Source organism: Canis lupus, chromosome 36 (genome assembly GCF_011100685.1).
Source record: "Canis lupus familiaris isolate Mischka breed German Shepherd chromosome 36, alternate assembly UU_Cfam_GSD_1.0, whole genome shotgun sequence".
Taxonomy (NCBI): Eukaryota; Metazoa; Chordata; class Mammalia; order Carnivora; family Canidae; genus Canis; species Canis lupus.
Window position 1 is genome coordinate 1,527,408 of NC_049257.1, and position 19,011 is coordinate 1,546,418.

At 34.8% G+C, this 19,011-nt stretch overlaps 1 protein-coding gene across 2 annotated transcripts in view; it reads left to right on the plus strand.

The window, feature by feature from the left end:
* The window catches only part of KCNJ3 (potassium inwardly rectifying channel subfamily J member 3), a 141,778-nt gene that overhangs the window by 48,777 nt on the left and 73,990 nt on the right, over positions 1-19,011 (plus strand). The window lies entirely within an intron of this gene.

Genomic DNA, 19,011 nt, shown 5'->3' on the forward strand with positions numbered 1-19,011 from the left:
TGATGAAAATTCTTTATTTCGAGTAGGCCTCCCTGACATTATGACACTACACTGTGACACTCTCACCACCATCACAAAAGAAGGAAGGAGGAGGGCACCTTGTTACTACCAACTGGGGGTAGAAGTCCAGGTTCCACATGTGGTCTCCCCTGCCAGCAAGGGTGATGGTGGGAGGCATCTACTCAGTTTCTGTGAGACCTCTCTAGCAGTAAGTTGGGGATAATTTGTTAGCGTCCAGTAAGGATGGAAATCTAGGCTCCTCACTTAATATTTGCAGATGCGAATGGGACAGAACAAAAGTTTTTCGGTGGTGTTTGACTCTCAGTCTTGGTGGACTGCCATTGTCCTTGTCCTTTGGCTAGAAAAAGCAGACTTTTTTGGGGGCTTTTATATCTGTGCCCATTGGAGTTTCTCAGTTGCCAGTTCTTTACTTCAAGTCTGGAATATATGAAGCAAAGAGAAAACTCACTGAATTGGGGCACCTGGGTGGCCCAGTTGGTTAAGTGTCTGCCCCTGGCTTGGGTCATGATCTCAGGGTCCTGGGATGGAGCCCTGAGTCTGGGCTCCTTGCTCAACAGGGAATCTGTTTCTCCCTTTCCCTCTGTCCCCACTTGTGCTCTCTCTTGCCCCCTCCCTATCAAATAAATAAATAAAATCTTAAAACAGAAAATAAAGGAACCAACACTGATTTAGTTGCCATGTCTTACTTTGGTCATTGGGATTCCCTGCCATTTTGACTTTTTCGGTTTCTCCAGCTTTCAGGTTTTTTTTTTCCTTTATATATAGTGTTTAGGATTTTGAGTTATGTTCAACCAGAGGAACAAGGATAAGTATATCTAGTCTGAACTTTTTTTATTTGTAAAATGTATTTAGTCTAATCTACTTGCTGGTTGCCTCTCAGGGAAATTCATGAAATTTTTGATTCTTAGACAAACATACTAAAATGATAAAGGCGTGTACTAACATTGCTTCTGTTATCGTTACTGGTGGTAAGGATATACATACATACAATATATATATGTGCGTATATACACACATATGTATATGTTATATATAAGTATATATATTTCAGAAATTTATTTATTTTGAAGAAGATCATAGTGGACACAATGTTCATAAAGGCTTCTGAAGCAATATAGGAAATTAATAAGCTGCAAACTCTTTCCTTGGATGTTTTGTTGCTATAACTTCCTGGAAAATCATTGTGAAATACATTTCCTAAGTAATTACACCATAATTTTTATGGGCAAGTTTTTATCTAAATGAGCAATAATAGCACATTGTTCAGATCATAGCAATAAAATCTAGCCTGCCTATTGTAAAATGACAGTAAGAGGCTTCTAACAGGCAAAATACTTCCTGCTGTTGCTAGTGAAAGAACAGGGAAGCCCCAGAACATTATTTTTTGTATGATAAGTGCTATGTACCAAACTTGTAGTACTTTTTCATTGCTACTTTCACTGGTACTGCTTTAAAGTTGTACTATAGTCTATTAAGTAATAAGTGAACTGAAAATAATGTCTCTCTTGAGAAGTCACTATTATACTTATGAAATATATGCCTTTTGCACTATTAACAGTTACTTCTTTTACTCATTTATCAGTGTGATTAGGGCAATATTCTCTAGTTCTTATAGAATTATTTGCAAAATAGAGAAGTTGTGAGAGATAAGACTAAAGAATTCTTGGGAGGAAATTAAGAAAATTTAATTAGTATTCTACTTCACTTTTTCTTTTGCTTATTTTTTCAAAATAAAACATAACAAGGTGTGTTTTTAAGAAGAGGACTAGTATACAATATTTTTTTTTTCCTGTGGACCATTAAACAAGGATGAATCTTAGCTGTTTCTGCTCCTATTCTGGAAAGCGATGGAGTGAGGTGGTAGGGCACAACATTAGTGTTTCTAAAATAGCTTGAGTCTGTTTTTTTTTCTCTTTCTCTTTTATGTGCTAGAGATATAGCAACCTTTCAGATAAAACTTTTGTAAAACATAAAAATATCTTTGCATCTTAGAAGTATTATATCTTACCTTGATTGTTCCCTTTAAGAACTGAAAAATAGAGATGCCTGGGAGGCTCAGTGGTTGAGCATCTGCCTTCTGCCCAGGGCGTGATCCTGAGGTCCTAGGATCGAATCCCACGTCGGGCTCTCTGCGTGGAGCCTGCTTCTCCCTCTGCCTGTGTCTCTGCCTCTCTCTCTGTGTCTCTCATGAATAAATAAATAAAATCTTAAAAAAAAACCCTGAGAAGTAGAAAGTTCTATGTGGGTTTTCTGTTAGAGGCCATTTTTTTCTTTCAGATTGTTATGGAGTATGATATGATTTAGTAAGAGGAAGTGAAGAAACAATTCTCTGTGACATTCCTGGATACCTGGTACCCTTTGTCCAGTGACTTGGAACCAAACACATTCAATTGTAAGATGTAGGTTAGAATAAATATGAATGCGGGGCACCTCGGTGGCTCAGTCAGTTAAGCACCTGGCTCTTGTTTTCAGCTTAGGTCATGATTTCAGGGTTCTGTGATTGAGCCCTGCTTCTGGCTCCATAGTCCATGAGGAGTCGGCTTCCCATTCTCTCCCTTTGCCCTTCCCCCCAATTCACACACACACACTTTCTCTCAAGTAAATAAATAAATAAAAATTTAAAATAAAAAAATAACAATGAGTGAATCGAAAACTATGAGTTATACTCTGATTGACAGATTGCTTAGAAACCTATACTTTTCTTCAGTCAGATATATTAGGAAAATAGAATAGGTAATGACATGCTCAAAAAGCAGTGATAAAATCTGAATTTTTTTAAACCAAACTGTTAGTGAAACACTGATAGATATACTAAGAAAACAGAAATTGCATCATATGATGTTACGAGATTAGATATTTGGTAAATATACTACAGATATGGATATATTAACAATTATTTGTCAGCTACTTGACTTTTCCCTTGCAATAGTGAAAAATGAAATGGTTTGCAAAGCACTTTATAAGTTTCAACTGGCCAGATTCATTGTAGTGGAGGACTATTAATATTTCCATGATTCAACATTAGCAGAGATCATTTTCACTTCATTTTTAAAGATACCAGATGTATCGCATGATAAGAAATCACTGCCTTCATTTTTATTTGGAATGGGCAGTTGGTGCAGTGAATTGTGTCCACAGAGAAGTCAGACTGTTCTTATAGAAGCTATTGATTTGTGTAAATTATCATCTAGGAGTTTAGTCACTGAGCATTACTTCCTAGATTCACTGATAAGTCAGAAACCTTTCAAATGCATTTAGTTGAGACCAAGTAGCCCTAAAACATTAAGGTTTTCTCAGATATCTACTTTAGTAGAGGGTCTTTTCCATCTCCATGGAAAAGTTAGATTTGCTCAAAAGTTTCAGGAAATCTGCCTCATTGTGGTTCATGAAGATGGTGAATTTGCCAACGCCTGGGAGGTAAACCAGTTCTCTGTTGACCTCAGCATTCTACAGGTGTGCTGTGGACAAAGAGTCAATGCAAGTTTTGGTTGTATCTGATCATCATAATATTGCATAAATGTAACTCAAAATTGTTGAACTCTGTGAGGATGTAACTCATTTCAGAAGGTTATGACTCAAGATAATTTTGTCTTTTGCTTTTCTGTATATTAAACTGTGCTTGACTACTGGTTTTGTCACTTAGTTTTATGACCTTGGCAAAGAAATGTAATTCTCTGATACTTATTTCTCTCATCTGTAAAATGGGAAGAGATTATTTCTGAGGGGGTGGTGATAGTGTGTATTAACCACTAAATAAATATTCATTCACTTACCTTTGTAGGGACTTGAAACTGAAAATTATGCTCTCCAATTAAAATGGTACATTTCCATTGCCAAGAGACGGAGGCTGAGGCTATCCTCTCTGAGAGCTTCTACCTCTAAGTCTGAGTCCAGTCAAAAATGAGATTTTCTAAGAGTGACAAAATAAATAAGATCAGACAAAAAAAATGGTACATTTCCAGAATTATCTTTTTCTTGTAATTCCCCCATCAAACAATATCTTTTTAAGATTTAATTAGTTATTCCAGATAGGGGCAGGGGCAAAGGGAGACGGAGAGAATCTCAAGCGGACTCCCCACTGAGTGTGGATCCCAAAGCAGGGCTCAGTCCCACAACCCTAAGATCCTGACCTGAGATGGAACCAAGAGTAGGATGCCCAACTGACTGAGCCACCCAGGTGTTCCTCTTCCATCAAACAATATTAAACTATTGACCTATATAAACATTATGTACAACATAGAAATGAAATAGGTCCATGTAAAAGGCTTTTTTACATTTTATATGAACATACTCATGTTATGGTGCTATAATTAATCAGGCCATTAATAGAAGCTTTAGCTTTAGTAACTATAGGTTTTGGTTATAAGCTTTGCTAATTCATAATAATATTGTACTGCTACTATTGCTAATATGTTTAAAATATTTATGTTGCAGGGCACATGGATGACTCAGTCAGTTAAGCGTCTGCCTTCAGCTCAGGTCATGATTCCATGGTCTTGAGATCAAGCCCTGCATTGGGCTCCCTGCTCAGTGGGCATTCTGCTTCTCCCTCTGCTTCTCCATATCGGCTTGAGCTCTTTTTTCCTCACTCTCTCTCTGTCAAATAAATGGATCTTTAAAAAATATATCTATACTGAAGTCTTAGATAAAACAGATATATGTAAGCCATGGAACTTTAAAAAAATTGATGTTTTGTTATTTAATATAATGGATGACTTATTTCAAAACTGATTAGAATTCTTTATCTATGGCTGTCTTTGAATTCTTATCTTGAAATTATGCCCTCTATTAGAATAGCTTCTGAACTGTGGCATGATTCCATTATTTCATGTCAGTCATAAATAGGTAAACACATAAGCAACAACAAAAACACTATTTATCATCAATCTTATAGTTGCTATATCTGCCATATATAACCTTATTACAAGATAGAAATAACGGGACATCTGGGTGGCTCAGTGGTTGAGCATCTGCCTTCCGCTCAGGTTGTGGTCCTGGGGTCCTGGAATTGAGTCCTACATTGGGCTCCCCTCAGGGAGCTTGCTTCTCCCGTATTTACCTTTATTATTAATGTTTCCCTTAATTGATTTCCAGACAAAGAATATGTCCTATATTATTGGTATCCAGTAAGCTATAGTATACATCTTTATTAAGTGATCCTTTCTGTATATTAATTACATTTCACTGTAAAAGGTTAAAAGACTAAGATGATCTCTCATAAGACATCACAAAATCATAGAATTATATCTCCCAGTATACAATAAGGGACTTCATTATTTGCTTCTATTATATTAGTTTGCTTGGGTTGCCTAAACAAAGGCCAACACACTGGGTGGTGGAAACAACAGAAATGTATTTTTCTCATGGATCTACAGGTTGGAAGACCAAAATTAAGGTGTCAGCTGGGTTGGTATCTTCTGAGTTCTCTCTCCTTGGCTTATCGATTGACGTTGTCCTTCGGTGTGTTCACATGGTCTTTCTTCTGTGTCTGTAGGTCTTATCTCTCTCTCTTTCTTTTTTTTAATGATAGCAGTCATATTGGCCCAGGACTCACCCTGGTGACATCATTTTTACTTAATTACCTCTTTTAAGGCCCTAACTTGAAATACAATTACCTTCTGAGATGTTGAGGCTTAGTTAGGATTTCAGCATATGAATTTTGGAAAAGCACCATTCAGCTTATAACATCTATTAAAATTACATTTGACTCATTTAAAGAAATGTTGCTTCTTTTATTTTCATTTCAATTAATTCCTTCTTATAACTATCCATGTAAGTGAAGTGGCTTGATGTTATCTTGAGTACAAACAAAAAATATTACTGAATACAGAAAGAACATTTTGTTGTATTCAAAGTGATAATGGTTTTTTTCTTTTAAAGTGTGCAATTGCCATCATAAAAGTAATACAACAAAAGTCATTACTTTTCATTTTCAACATCAATAACCAGTTAGGAAATGGGATGGGAAAAATCAAATCCATTCATAGTAACAAACTACAATATATATATATAAATCTAAGAAGAAATGTGGAAGGTACACAAAAGTATGAAATTTTATAGAAGGATATAAGAAAAAGTTGAAGAAATGGAAGGAGACATATTTCTGGTTAAAACAAAATTCTAATGTAAAATAGTTTACTAAAAATAATCTATTTAGTGCATCCTTAATCATAATATTAGTGATAGCTTAATACTGGCCTTTCCTTAAATATTTGCTATTTGTAGGCTTCTAGAGTTTCTTAAGTATGTATTATTTGTTGGGTCCAAACATTTCTCAACTATTCTTCTTTAGATCTTTTGTAATCCTTTGTACTTCTCTATACCTTGGTCTTCTCAACTGTAAAATTGGGATAATAATTGTTCCAGTAAGACATGAGGGGTTAGGAATTCTGTTAAACTGTCAAACATAAAGATATAAAACTCTAAGTAAGGAAAGAAAGCTATTCCTAACATGACTAAATGCAGGTTAAATCTTTTGTAACCTAAAACTATCATGAATAGAGATAAAAGAAGAATGGCAGAAACAAAGCATACATGACATGTAACAAGTTATCATGTCTAAAACATTTAATAGATATAATCAGTGTATGAGACAGTCTAATAGAAGTAATATTAAGCAATTTTTATGTACCAGTTATTGTCCTAAGACAGCAATTGTATTTGGTTGATATTAGATGAAGACCCTAATCCTCTCTACTGGACACAGATTTTGTCAAGTGAATTAAAATGTGATAACTATTATTGTAGCAAACCTTTCTGAGCTATTGAAATATTTCTTTGTAATGGATTGCTAAAACTATAATTATGAAATCAAAGGCCAATAATATGACACCTCCCTATTACTTTCAGTACAGGTTATGCCAAGTATGCCCTTCCCATGAAGTTAGTAATGTTTTAATAGCAGCATTTCTGATTGATTTGAAACTCAAAATGATTTGCCATTTAAAAGAAGCATGGCATGTTGGTTTATTCAAATTGTGTTGATGTAACATTAGGAACATTTTCTCCTTTATTTCATTTATTGTTCATTTTTGCCTTCACCCAGATTTAAGGCTATAAGAGTTTATCTTAATTATAGAACTTGTTCGGGATCCCTGGGTGGCGCAGCGGTTTGGCGCCTGCCTTTGGCCCAGGGCGCGATCCTGGAGACCCAGGATCGAATCCCACGTCGGGCTCCCGGTGCATGGAGCCTGCTTCTCCCTCTGCCTGTGTCTCTGCCTCTCTCTCTCTCTCTCTCTCTGTGACTATCATAAATAAATAAAAAAATTAAAAAAAAAAAAAAAAAAGAACTTGTTCTAGGTCTTAGTACTGAAGCATAAATACCTTGTCCTTCACCCAAGCTTTAATTTCCAGGGGGAATTTATTCTCATACTTACTCTGTTTCTGCAAACTGCATACCACAACGTGAATAGGTTTTTGGTTTTTTTTAACTGTGTGGTGACTTTTACTCCAAGTTTTAAAATTATATTTTGAAAATAGAGTGTATCTGAAACTCTGAAAGAATGCAAGCGAGAAACACTTCCAGAGGCTATGGTGGGAGTGTAGGAGAAGGACTTTTTGGCATTAATATATGACCGATTTTAAATATCATTCAGATAATATTTCCAAAAAAAAGTATGTGTTTACTTCATAAATACATAGATGCTCATTTACCTATAAAGTTTGCCTTATCTTTCATTTAAAAACTTTATTAATTTGAAATAATTTTATATTTACAGAAAAGTTACATAAATAATGCAGAGAATTTCAACTTAAAACCTCACATAACTTCTCTTGATGTTATCTTTCATAGCTATGGTGTAATTGTCTGAACCAGGAAATTCACATTAATTTGAATGATTCCTTACTACATACCTTACTTGGACTTTCCTAGTTTTGCACTAATTATCTTTCTTAAAAATAAACTATTAATTTTAGATTAGTGTTGGATTTATAGAAAAATTCAGAGATTAATAGTTCCCTTCTATTTTTAGTTTGTTTCATGAATAATTGTTGATTTCTACCAAGTACTATTATTCCATGGTTGTACTAAATTACATTGATTTGGGGGTATTTAATCAACCTGACATTCTTCAACTAACTTCAAACAAGTATTCCTTCAGTAAATCCTTCAATATGTGGTATATTATCCTTTTTTAAAAAATATAATGGTGAATTAACATACAAGTTTTCATCTATTTATATAAGATCTATTATTCTACAATTTGTTATGTCTATATAACAAATATATACATTATACATATTTTACGTTTGCCAAGTTTAAGACAGTTTCTCTTCTTGAATGAATTTCAGACTGATACTATTTCTGCTTTCAATATTTGATACTGTTTATTAGTAAAGTTATCTGGCTCTGGAATTTTTATTGTAGCAGGGTTTAAAAAAATTTTTTTTTGAGGAATACAATTGACCCTTAAACAATGTGGAGTTAAGGGTATCGACCCCTCCCACAGCTGAAAATCCATATATAACTTTTAACTCCCCCAGAACTGCTTACAACCTACTTATTGACTAGAGCCTTACCAATAATATAAACAGTTGGTTAACACATATTTTGTATGTTCTACATATTATATACTGTATTCTTACAATAAAGTAAGCTAGAGAAGAGGCTGTGAAGAAAATCATAAGGAAGAGAAAGTACATTTACAGTACTGTGCCATATTTATTGAAGAAAATCCGTGTATAATTGGACCCTCGCAGTTCCAACTCAAGTTTTTTAAGGGTCATCTGTAATCAACAGAAGTAATTGTGCATGGTACATATTTGAACTGTATAATGTGATGATTTGATATACCTATACATTGTGGAATAATTACCAAGATCAAGCAAATAGCATATCTGTCACCTCACACAACATAGTTAACTTTTTCTTTTTTTTGTGATGAGAAGATTTAAAACCTACTCTCAGCAACTTTCAAATACACAGTACCATATAATTAACAGCAGTCACCATGCTGTATATTGTATCCTCAGAACTTCTTCCTGTAACTGAACCGTGTACCCTTTCACCTGCATCATCCCATTTCCCCTCCCACCTGCCCTTGACAAACACCATTCTGTTTTCTGTCTTTATGGAATATACTTATTTCACTTAGCATTAATGCCCTCTGGTTTCATTCATGTTGTTGCAAGTGGCAGGATTTCCTTTGTTTATATGGTTGAATAATATTGTTTATATGGTTGAATAATATTCCTCTGTGTGTGTGTGTCTGTGTGTTTCTCTATCCATTCATCCATTATAGGACATTTAGATTGTAGTAGGTGTTAACTGCAAATATAACTTCTTGGACAGATAGAGAACTATTCAGATTTTCTATTTTTTCTTGTATCAGTTTTGGTGAGCTGCATTTCCAAAGAATTTGTGCATTTATTCTAAATTGTCAAATTTATTGATGCAAATCTGTTTGTGATATTTTTGTATTATGTATTTTTTTTTGTAATATCTGTAAGATCTATAATGATGCCTCTCTTTTCTTTCCTGTAATTGGTGTTGTGTTTTTACTCTTCTTTTTGTTCATCAGTCCTGCTTCAGGTCTTTCAACATTTTTAAAGCTTTCGAAGAATAAACTTTTGGATTTATTGAGGTTCTTTATTATACAAATGCCATTTTTGTCATTGGTTTCTTCTATTAACATTCGTTTTTCTTCTAATTTTTCTTCGGGTTGACTTGTCATATTTTTGTACTTTCTTATGACTGATTCTTGACTTGTCATTAAATTCAAAATATTACCTAGTTTTTATTCTGACAAATTTTGTCACATAGGCTGTTTTTAGAATTTAATTGCTCAATTCCTGATTAGTTGAATATTTTACTTTTAATCTGATATTTTAGGTTTCTACAAACATTATTCCGCCTACAAAATTAATAACCAAAAGAAGGAGAATCCTTATGAATATATGTGGCCACAGAAAGTAGTCAAATTCAAATAATTTTTATTTTTATTATAGTATACTAGATTATGTTTAGCATTTTAAGTTCATAAAGCCTGTGAGGGCAAACAGACATTTTATTTTATCCTAAAGTTCTCATTCACATTTTCTTTTTTGTTGTTGTTTGATATTGAATCTAGACTGATATATTCTTTATTGCTTCTTAAGTTTACATAGAAATGAACTTACACAAAAAGACTATAAAAAATATAACAGTTCCATCTAAAAGTTAGTGTGTTAGATTGGACAGTTGGATTTTGATTCTGGCTTTTATTAGCTTTATGATATTAGATAGGTTAATTAAACTTTCCTGCACTTTGTGACTTGGTGATAATTAATATAGATCTAGATATCTGGAAGATTCTACCACTAGTTCTGTTGCATTTTAAGTATGCTGGCATTCTTCAGCACCATCTGCCCTTGAAGATGCTACTTTGAGGACATTCTCTTTTTCCTTTCATTTTTGATGGTTTTTATCATTTTACGTCATGGTTCCTGGATTTCCTGACAGTTTATATCTTTCTGTAAACAGCATATGTGGTACGTTCTTTCTTATTCTCAACATTTGACCAATCCTAGATTCTAATCTCTGTCTTCCTCATCTCAAATCAATGGGAATTTCATGTTTAGATATGGATGCCACCTCCATTAAGTTTTTTATTTTCTTCATTTTGTGTAAATGCAATATGACTTGATACTAGTACCAAAGGGAGTTAGTGATTGTCTATGAATATAAGTAATAGTAGTGATTGTAATAGTCATCATTATAAATATATTAATTACCTCCTGTTTGAAAGTTTTATTTTAAGAACTTTTTGCCTGTTGTTTTATTTTTCAAAAAAACACTGTATTTTGTACTCAAGTGCTGATATCCTCTAGCCTAATTGTGACTCATGTTTGACAATTCAATGAATATCAAATAAATTAATATTTTTATATATTGGGAATATCTTTATTAGATTTCTATAAAACTTGTGTTTATGTGAGAGGATTTTTTACTCCAATCTCCTTTGGGGAACTGTACGATCTTGGAAAAGTTAAAGAACTTAAGATCTTTAGGCTTCTGTATCCTTCCAAGTGAAATAGGTAAAAAGAAAAATGATAATGATAACTTCATAGGCCATTATGAAGACATTAATAATGAATTTAAAAGATACTTTCAAGTGTCAAAGTACCATATAAATATTTTCACAGTAAGTATGGATTTTTCAGAATGAAATACAACATATTAATAGATAAAATAGTATAAATCAAGAGTATAAATCAAGATGTATTTAAATGCAACAGAATGTTCTTTCCATTTCTGTTTTTTTTTTTTCTTGGCTCTTTCTAGATGAGCAACTAAGGAAAGCTGCTGATTTTGTATTTGTGAGCAGTAGAGCAGTATTATAAGTGAAACGAATATTTTTGGGAAGAAGGTTTAGTATTGCGACAGCTGGTTCAGGCTGTTCCCTTATCAGAAATAGTGCTTCTAGACTATCAAAAGTAGGAATAGGAGCTTAAAATATAATTTTCACTCAACCAAGTAAACTCTTTGCCCCTTTTCCCTCTTTAAATTCCTCCTGTATCTCCCAACTTTATGTATAGGCACATTTTGGCTTTTTTCTCTCCCTATGAGATAGCATTATGTGGTATGAAGGAGAAAAAAAAAAAAACTGGATACCTTGCTCTATTTTGTAAGCTTAGTTTTTAATCTCTGATTTTTATGACATCTTAAAAAAATTTCTGTGCTTGGGGCATGTAGGTGGCTCAGCAGTTGAGCATCTGCCTTCAGCCCAGGGCGTGATCTTGGAGTCCCAGAATCAAGTCCCACATCGGGCTCCCTGCATGGGGCCTGCTTCTCCCTCTGCCTGTGTCTCTACCTCTCTCTGTCACTCATGAATAAGCAAATCTTAAAAAAAAAATTCTGTGCTTAAGATTGGAGACATAGCATTGCAAGCCTATTGAACATAATCTCAACCAAGTGAAGTTCCTATAAATCTCTTGACAATAGAAAATCTCGTGATTATTTTTTTACATTAAACTCAGTGTATTTACAAGGGTTTTGGTGGAGAATCAGAATCCCAGAATAAGGATTGTTTTTAGTGTGGTGAGGATGGCACCTCGTCAGCACATTGTTCAGAATTTATACCCAGTGTTGCCTTTGAAAGAAGTAGTAGATTAAATGCAATAGAATAAAGACATGAAGCACACAGGGTAGTGATGTAAGAGCATATCTGGTTTTGAATGTTCCGGGAGGAATTACCATCTTGGACAATAGGTAAAATGTGTTGAGGGATAAAGCTTCTTTTTTGATGTGAAACAAATGCTGATCCCTTTATTAGATTAAATAATAAACTGGGTATATTGGGAGCCCAGTTTAAAGCAAAAGGGTGCTTTGAAAGTATTTGTCATGACAGTTCTTTTTAAGTTTTTTCTTTAGGGCATTATGCCTAGTGATTTCAAGTTTGCAGTTCACACTGTTGATTGGACTTTTGGGTTTGCCCTAGAGGCCTCTGACAGCAGTAAAACAAGTTTCATAAATAAAGAATTAAAATGCTGATGGAAATTCTCTGTTTTTGCTGACTCATGAACAGATGGTACTCCTAATCCTTCCATTAAATTCCCTTTTATGATGTTTGTATCTGTGCCCAACCCAGAATGAGTGTCAGAGCTGTTAAGTACAGGTTTGTGTGGAATCGGATTGAACCTTGGAACAAACAGTACTGGAACAGTCTTGTCAATTCTTAGTCCTTTGTGGAATTAAACAGACACCTCAGTCCAGTGTTTGGACCAAGGATAGCTTTCACATGTACCAGAAGGATTTTGCAATTTTGATATCAATGTGGTTCTGGAAGTCTGCTTATTACCATTAGATCTGGTTCTTTTTAAATTTAATTTTAAAATATTTTAAAGATACAAGTGAAAAGAAACATTTGCGTATCTCCTATGCAAAATCTAACAGTTGTTTACTTTAGGAAATACTTGTTTCAGATTTTGTGTTTTAAGAACACAAATAACTAGAACCTAAATATACTTTTCTTTCCATTTCTTCATGAAAAGTTTTTTTAAATGTCATTATATTTATATGCTTCCTTATAAATAGTGATTTTCTGTTTTTATTTTTATTTTATTTTTTAAGATGTTTTTATTCATGAGAGACACTGAGAGAGAGGCAGAGGCACAGGCAGAGGGAGAAGCAGGCTCCATGCAGGGAGTCCAATGCAGGACTCGATCCCAGGACCCTGGCTCAACCCTGAGCCACCCAGGTGTCCTGCTTTTTCTGTTTTTAAAATGCAGGCAAATTATATCATTCACAATTTGCTTTTTTTTTTTTTTTAACTTCATTATATGTTGTGGAAACTTAGATTTTGTTCCTGCATTTAACAGCTCTGTAGTCTTCCATGGCATGAATATAATGTTCATTCATCAATGTTTTATTGATGGATTGTTTGTTTCCAGTTTTATGTACTACAGGCCTTGCTGACTGAATATCATTTTAGAAAGATGAGACAGTTGTTTAAAGCTACAAACTGTTGAAGGAAATGCAGGGTGGTAGGAGTGTACCTCAACAGATTTTCTAAGTACTATAACACATTGCCAGAATTGCTTATTATTTTATGACTTGTAGACATACTTTGATTATTTTGGATATAATCTTTTATGCAGTATGTGTTTTATAACTATTTCTTCCAGTTTTTGGCTTTAAACATTTATGGAGGAGTTTTTGTAATACAGTAGATTTCAATTTGTTGTTAGATTTGCTGTCTTTCTTTAAAATTAGTTTGCTCTTATCTTTGGAATCTGTTCTTAATCTAATAGTCTTAGGGCATTCTGTTTTATTTTTCTAAATATTATAAAGCTTTATTCTTCATTTTCGATCTGTAATCCCTTTTGAATTCATTTATCTGTATTATATGAAGTAATTTAACTTCATCTTTTTTTGCATGTGGATGGATGACTTAGGTAAAAGAAATATCAGATATTTTCTCCACCAAATTGAAATGCTGCTTCCAGCTTCACAAGTTTCTGTTTATACTTGCATCAGTTTTTAGTCTTTTATCTTATTTCAGAGATCTGTCTATATCCCTATACCATCTCCCCATTATTTTAATTACTAGAGTTTTAAAATAAGTCATGAGATCTTATAAAGCATGTGCCCCTATATTATTTTTGACTGTTTTATCTTTTACATAATTTCAGGATTTCAATTTTAGAGAAAAAAATGTTATTGAACTGGTGATTGGAATTTCATTGAAACTTTTAGATGTATTTGGGGAGACTTGCAACTGCATGATCTTTCCATCTTCATATGGTTTACATTTTTCTTCTTGTTTTATGCTTTCTAGGACACTCAAGCATATTGAATAAAGTATATGACATTCATTGACATTGATATTATTCCTATTCTGTACTTTAAAGGGAATACTTTTAGTTTTAATCATTAAATATGAATTAGATTAGTTTTTTTTAATTCTTTTTTTTTTTTTTTTTTTAATTTATGATAGTCACACACACACACACACACACACAGAGGCAGAGACATAGGCAGAGGGAGAAGCAGGCTCCACGCACCGGGAGCCCGACGTGGGATTCGATCCCGGGTCTCCAGGATCGCGCCCTGGGGCCAAAGGCAGGCGCTAAACCACTGCGCCACCCAGGGATCCCTTTTTTTTAATTCTTGAAGTGAGGGCAGCCCGGGTGGCCCAGCGGTTTAGCGCCGCCTTCAGCCCAGGATGTGATCCTGGAGACCCGGGATCAAGTCCCACATCAGGCTCCCTGCATGGAGCCTGCTTCTCCCTCTGCTCGTGTCTCTGCCTCTCTCTCTCTCTCTCTCTCTCTGTCTCTCACGAATAAATAAATAAAATCTTAAAAAAAAATTCTTGAAGTGACTATGTCAGAGCCTGTGAGAATTATGTAAAATGTGATTATTTTGATACTTTTTAAAATTTACCTTTGGTGGTGGGCAGAAAAATGACCTCTCAAAGGTGTCTGTGTCATAATCCCCACACCCTGTGAATATATTCTTTACATGGCAAAAGGGACTTTGCAGACATATAAGTTAAAGGTCATGAGAGGGGGAGAGTATCCCAGCTTATCCAGGTGGACCCAATGTCATCACAGGGGTTCTTATAAGTGATTGAGGGATGTAGGAAGCAGAGAAAGAGTTGGAACTGATGCAAGTAGAGGCTAGGTTGATGTGGCCACAAGCCAGCGAATGTGTGTAGCTTCTAGAGGCTGGAAAAGGCAAGTTATGGCATCTCCCCAAGTGGATCTAGAGGAAACTCAGTTCTACCAACACATTAGTTTTATACCTCTGACCTCAAGAAATGTAAGACAATAAATTTGTGTTGATTTTTAGCTACTAAGTTTGTGGTTATTTGTTACAGCAGCAAAAGGAAACAAGTGTGCCTTCTGGTGAAATTGCTTTGCAAAGCTCTGATCCGATTCAGTGTGAAGAAGAAAGTGTCTTTACGATTATGTATCAAATAACAAATGTTGTATCTATTTTAAGAAGTTTGTTGCTTTAGTGAAGTTGACCAAGGAGTTGAGGCATACACAGATGTGTCAGCATTTATCAAATGTTCATGTGTGATGGATCCATAGGCCCCTGGGGAATGGGCCAGGGCTTAAGCCAGTTTGAAAATATGAAAGACAATCATTTGTGATAAGTGATATCTGAAGTAGACATTTGAAGACTTGATAGTCACTTATCTACGAAGTTCACCAGCCAGTTCACCTCGTGGGAACTTTTGTGCACGTACATGCGTATGAGTGCATGGGTGCACACAAACACACACGCACAAAAATAGGGTTTATAACATCTCCGACTTCCAGGAGTTGTTAGGAAAAATAAGTTGAGATCGTATATACAAGCTGTCAAGTGATTTACGGAGGGATACGGTAAGAAAGACTCTATTTCCCAAGGCCTACACAGGGGAGCTAGAAGGAGGAAACAAACTGGTAACCAAAATGGAATTGTTCCTTTCTAACTGTGGCCATTACGTTGCATTAAATATTGACTGGAAAATATTATAAGTAACCTCTCCTGCTTATTGGGAAAACTGGGAAGCTTTAAGCTATTTGGCCTAGAGAAAGAAAGGGGTGGGAGATTGGGTAGGATGCAACCGGGAGCAAGGGCTTGGAATGGCCCACAAGTGGTTTGCTGGAAAGTGCAGAGAATTATTCATTCTATCGTGAATTATCTCTTCAGGCCAATTAATTTTTCCAGGACTTAGTCTCTTCCTCTGTAACATTGGGACAGTCCTAAAGCCTGCGGAGCTCTTGTGGTGATGAAATAAGTTAATATAGTGAAAATACTCATCAATCCAGTGTTTGTATTTGTGACTTTGGGATTTAAATTTCTAACAACAATTTTTGTGAGAATTTTACCTAGTTATTGAAAGTTTAAATACATTAGAGTGTACACCTTTTAAATTTGTTTTATGTGCTGCTACCAGAATTTATATAGTCCCTTGCCTGTGGCTACCTACTAAGGCTTAGAAACCAGTGCAGTATGGAGAAAAAAATAAATGCAATCTTTGACTCTCCCATTGGATTTTTTCCTATATAGCATTCTATTTTTGTCCTTTTCAGATGGTTCTGCATAGGTCTAGACTGTTAGGAGTCCCAGTATTTCTTACCAACATGATTATATATTCCTTCTCCTCCAGTCACTTCTTCTGCTTCTGAATTATCCAAAGTTATCATTCAAATAATGAGCTGTTCTCCCTCCATTCTGCTATCAATGTCATCGTCAGCTTACTACATCATTGACTTTTTAAGTATTAAAAATGCTCTAAATATCTCAATTAGTTTTGGACCAGAAGAAATGTCAATGTCTGAAGTAATGGAAGTAATTTATAATGGAAGCTAAAGAGTGAAAACATCTCTGATTATAAAATGCCCTTCTCTTCCATCCTTTCAGGTTTTTTGGCTTGATCAAATTATGCTTGATCAACCTGCAGAATCTTACAGCCGTTCAGTAGCCAACACAAGCTATGATGCAGCCATTTAAGGACTATGTAGACCTTTGTGTAGATCATTTACTTTGCATGCTGTGTCACAGTTTACAGCAGAAGGAAAAGTTGAATCCTGTATATAGGCACTTGCTTCAATAATTAAAATGCTCTTTGTTCTTCTACCCATCTACCACTCTTTGTCCTGGTACCCTAAGAATTATTTGGGTAAAATCTCCTTTTTGATTATATTTCCTACTAATTTCCTTGAGTTACTTTTGAGAATTATTGCAGTTGTCTACACTAGCCTCCATCCATACTAGCTTTCTGTTGATTCATTATATGTACTATGTTCTTAACTATTTAAGAGTATTTGCATGTGCAGTTCTTTTTCTTGGAATGCCCACTGATGCCCTCTACCTGCAAAAGTAACCCACGTATGTACTTCTGCCTATTTAAATCTTTCTGAGTATTATTAATATTTTGTGTCAGAAACTGTTTGTTGGGTATGGTAGTGCATGGGGACTGTCCTATGCATTGTAGGACGTTTACAGCATCCTTGGCCTCTACCCACTAGAGTGACTGTAGCATACCTCCCATTCATGACAACCAAAATGTCTCCAGACTCTGTCAGATGTCCCATGGGGGGCAAACTCACCCTCCATTGAAAACCATTAAATTTAGAGTTTATTGCAAATAGTATTTCCTTATTGAGGGAAAGCTTATGTCCTGAAATTACTTGATTCCTTCTACCCGTTATTCTCAAATTTGTCTGCTGGTTTCCTTTGTAAAACTTATCACAAAAAAATCATGGAATGAATACTTATTGGCATATTTTGCATTAATTGTTTCTGCTATAATGTAAATTCCAGAAAGGAAGTAACCTTTGCTGCCTGGTTCCTCCCCATATTCCTAATGTCTAGCATGCTGCCTTGTGTAGATCTGGCACTCATATGCATTTGTAAACTCAATGAACTTTGATTTTAGTTGTCTTTGTTTCCTACTATGTAACATTAGTTCAGTTTCAACTTAGGTTGTATTGTATTGACGATGTCGTATCTTGGGAAGCTAGGTTTTTGATGGTTGCTGTGATACAAAGCAACTACCATAAGAAAAATCAACATAGAACAGATTATGAGGGTCATGATGTTCAAACTGATTCTAGGATTTCGAGAAATGGTTTGGTGACAAATAGGTGTACACATGCCATTAACAAGTAACTGTGGCTATTTAAGAATGGAATAAAAACTGTTTCTCTTTTGATTTCTATTACTGGCTTTTAAAATAACTACCAAATTGTTAAGGACATAAATAATGAGTAGGTTGTTTGAACCTAACTACTTAATGAATAGACAAATAGATATCTCTTTTGGACAAAGGACTAATGAAGAAAATGACTGAGGCAATCAGGGAGTAACAAGGACAGACAGTTTGGAAGTCTGAGCATTACCCAGTTTAACCATTTCCACTCGAAATGCTTTCTTTTTATAGACACTAGTTTCTAGTTCCTTATATAAGCAGTAACATATTTTAAGCGGTCTGACTGTAATGTATTTATGATGTGATGCATCATGATGATTTGGAAAAGAAAATATGATAAGAAACTTAAAATGGATATGGGCTGCAGGTTTTCTTTTGCCATTATGTTGAAGCTCAATCCTCAAAGAAGATAGGGTTGATTTTAGAAAACTTGGGGGTTATTCAAAACAAGAGGAAGAAATTTTAGTTAAAAAACTATTGTTACTTATGTTTTAATTTCCATAGTGTCTGCCTATTAAGGCTGAAACTAAGAATAAGTTCTACCTCTTAACTGTGTCATTTCAGGAAATTCAACAATCTGCAGTTCCCAGTATTAAACATACTTACAACAGATGCATATAATAATGAGCTTTCTTTTACTTTCTCACACCCTCTCCTTAGTTCATACCTTTGCATAGAACTCCTCTTCTCAACAGTTCTCTTTGAAATTCCAGATACTATGCACCAAACTAGCTAGTTAGCAATCTGTATCATGGAGACTTCTTGGAAAGATGACTAGAAGTCATGTGGGTAGAAGTTGTCCTAGCCCTGAATTCTGTTCCAGCACAGCTCTTGGAAATGGGATACATCATATTTGGCAGAT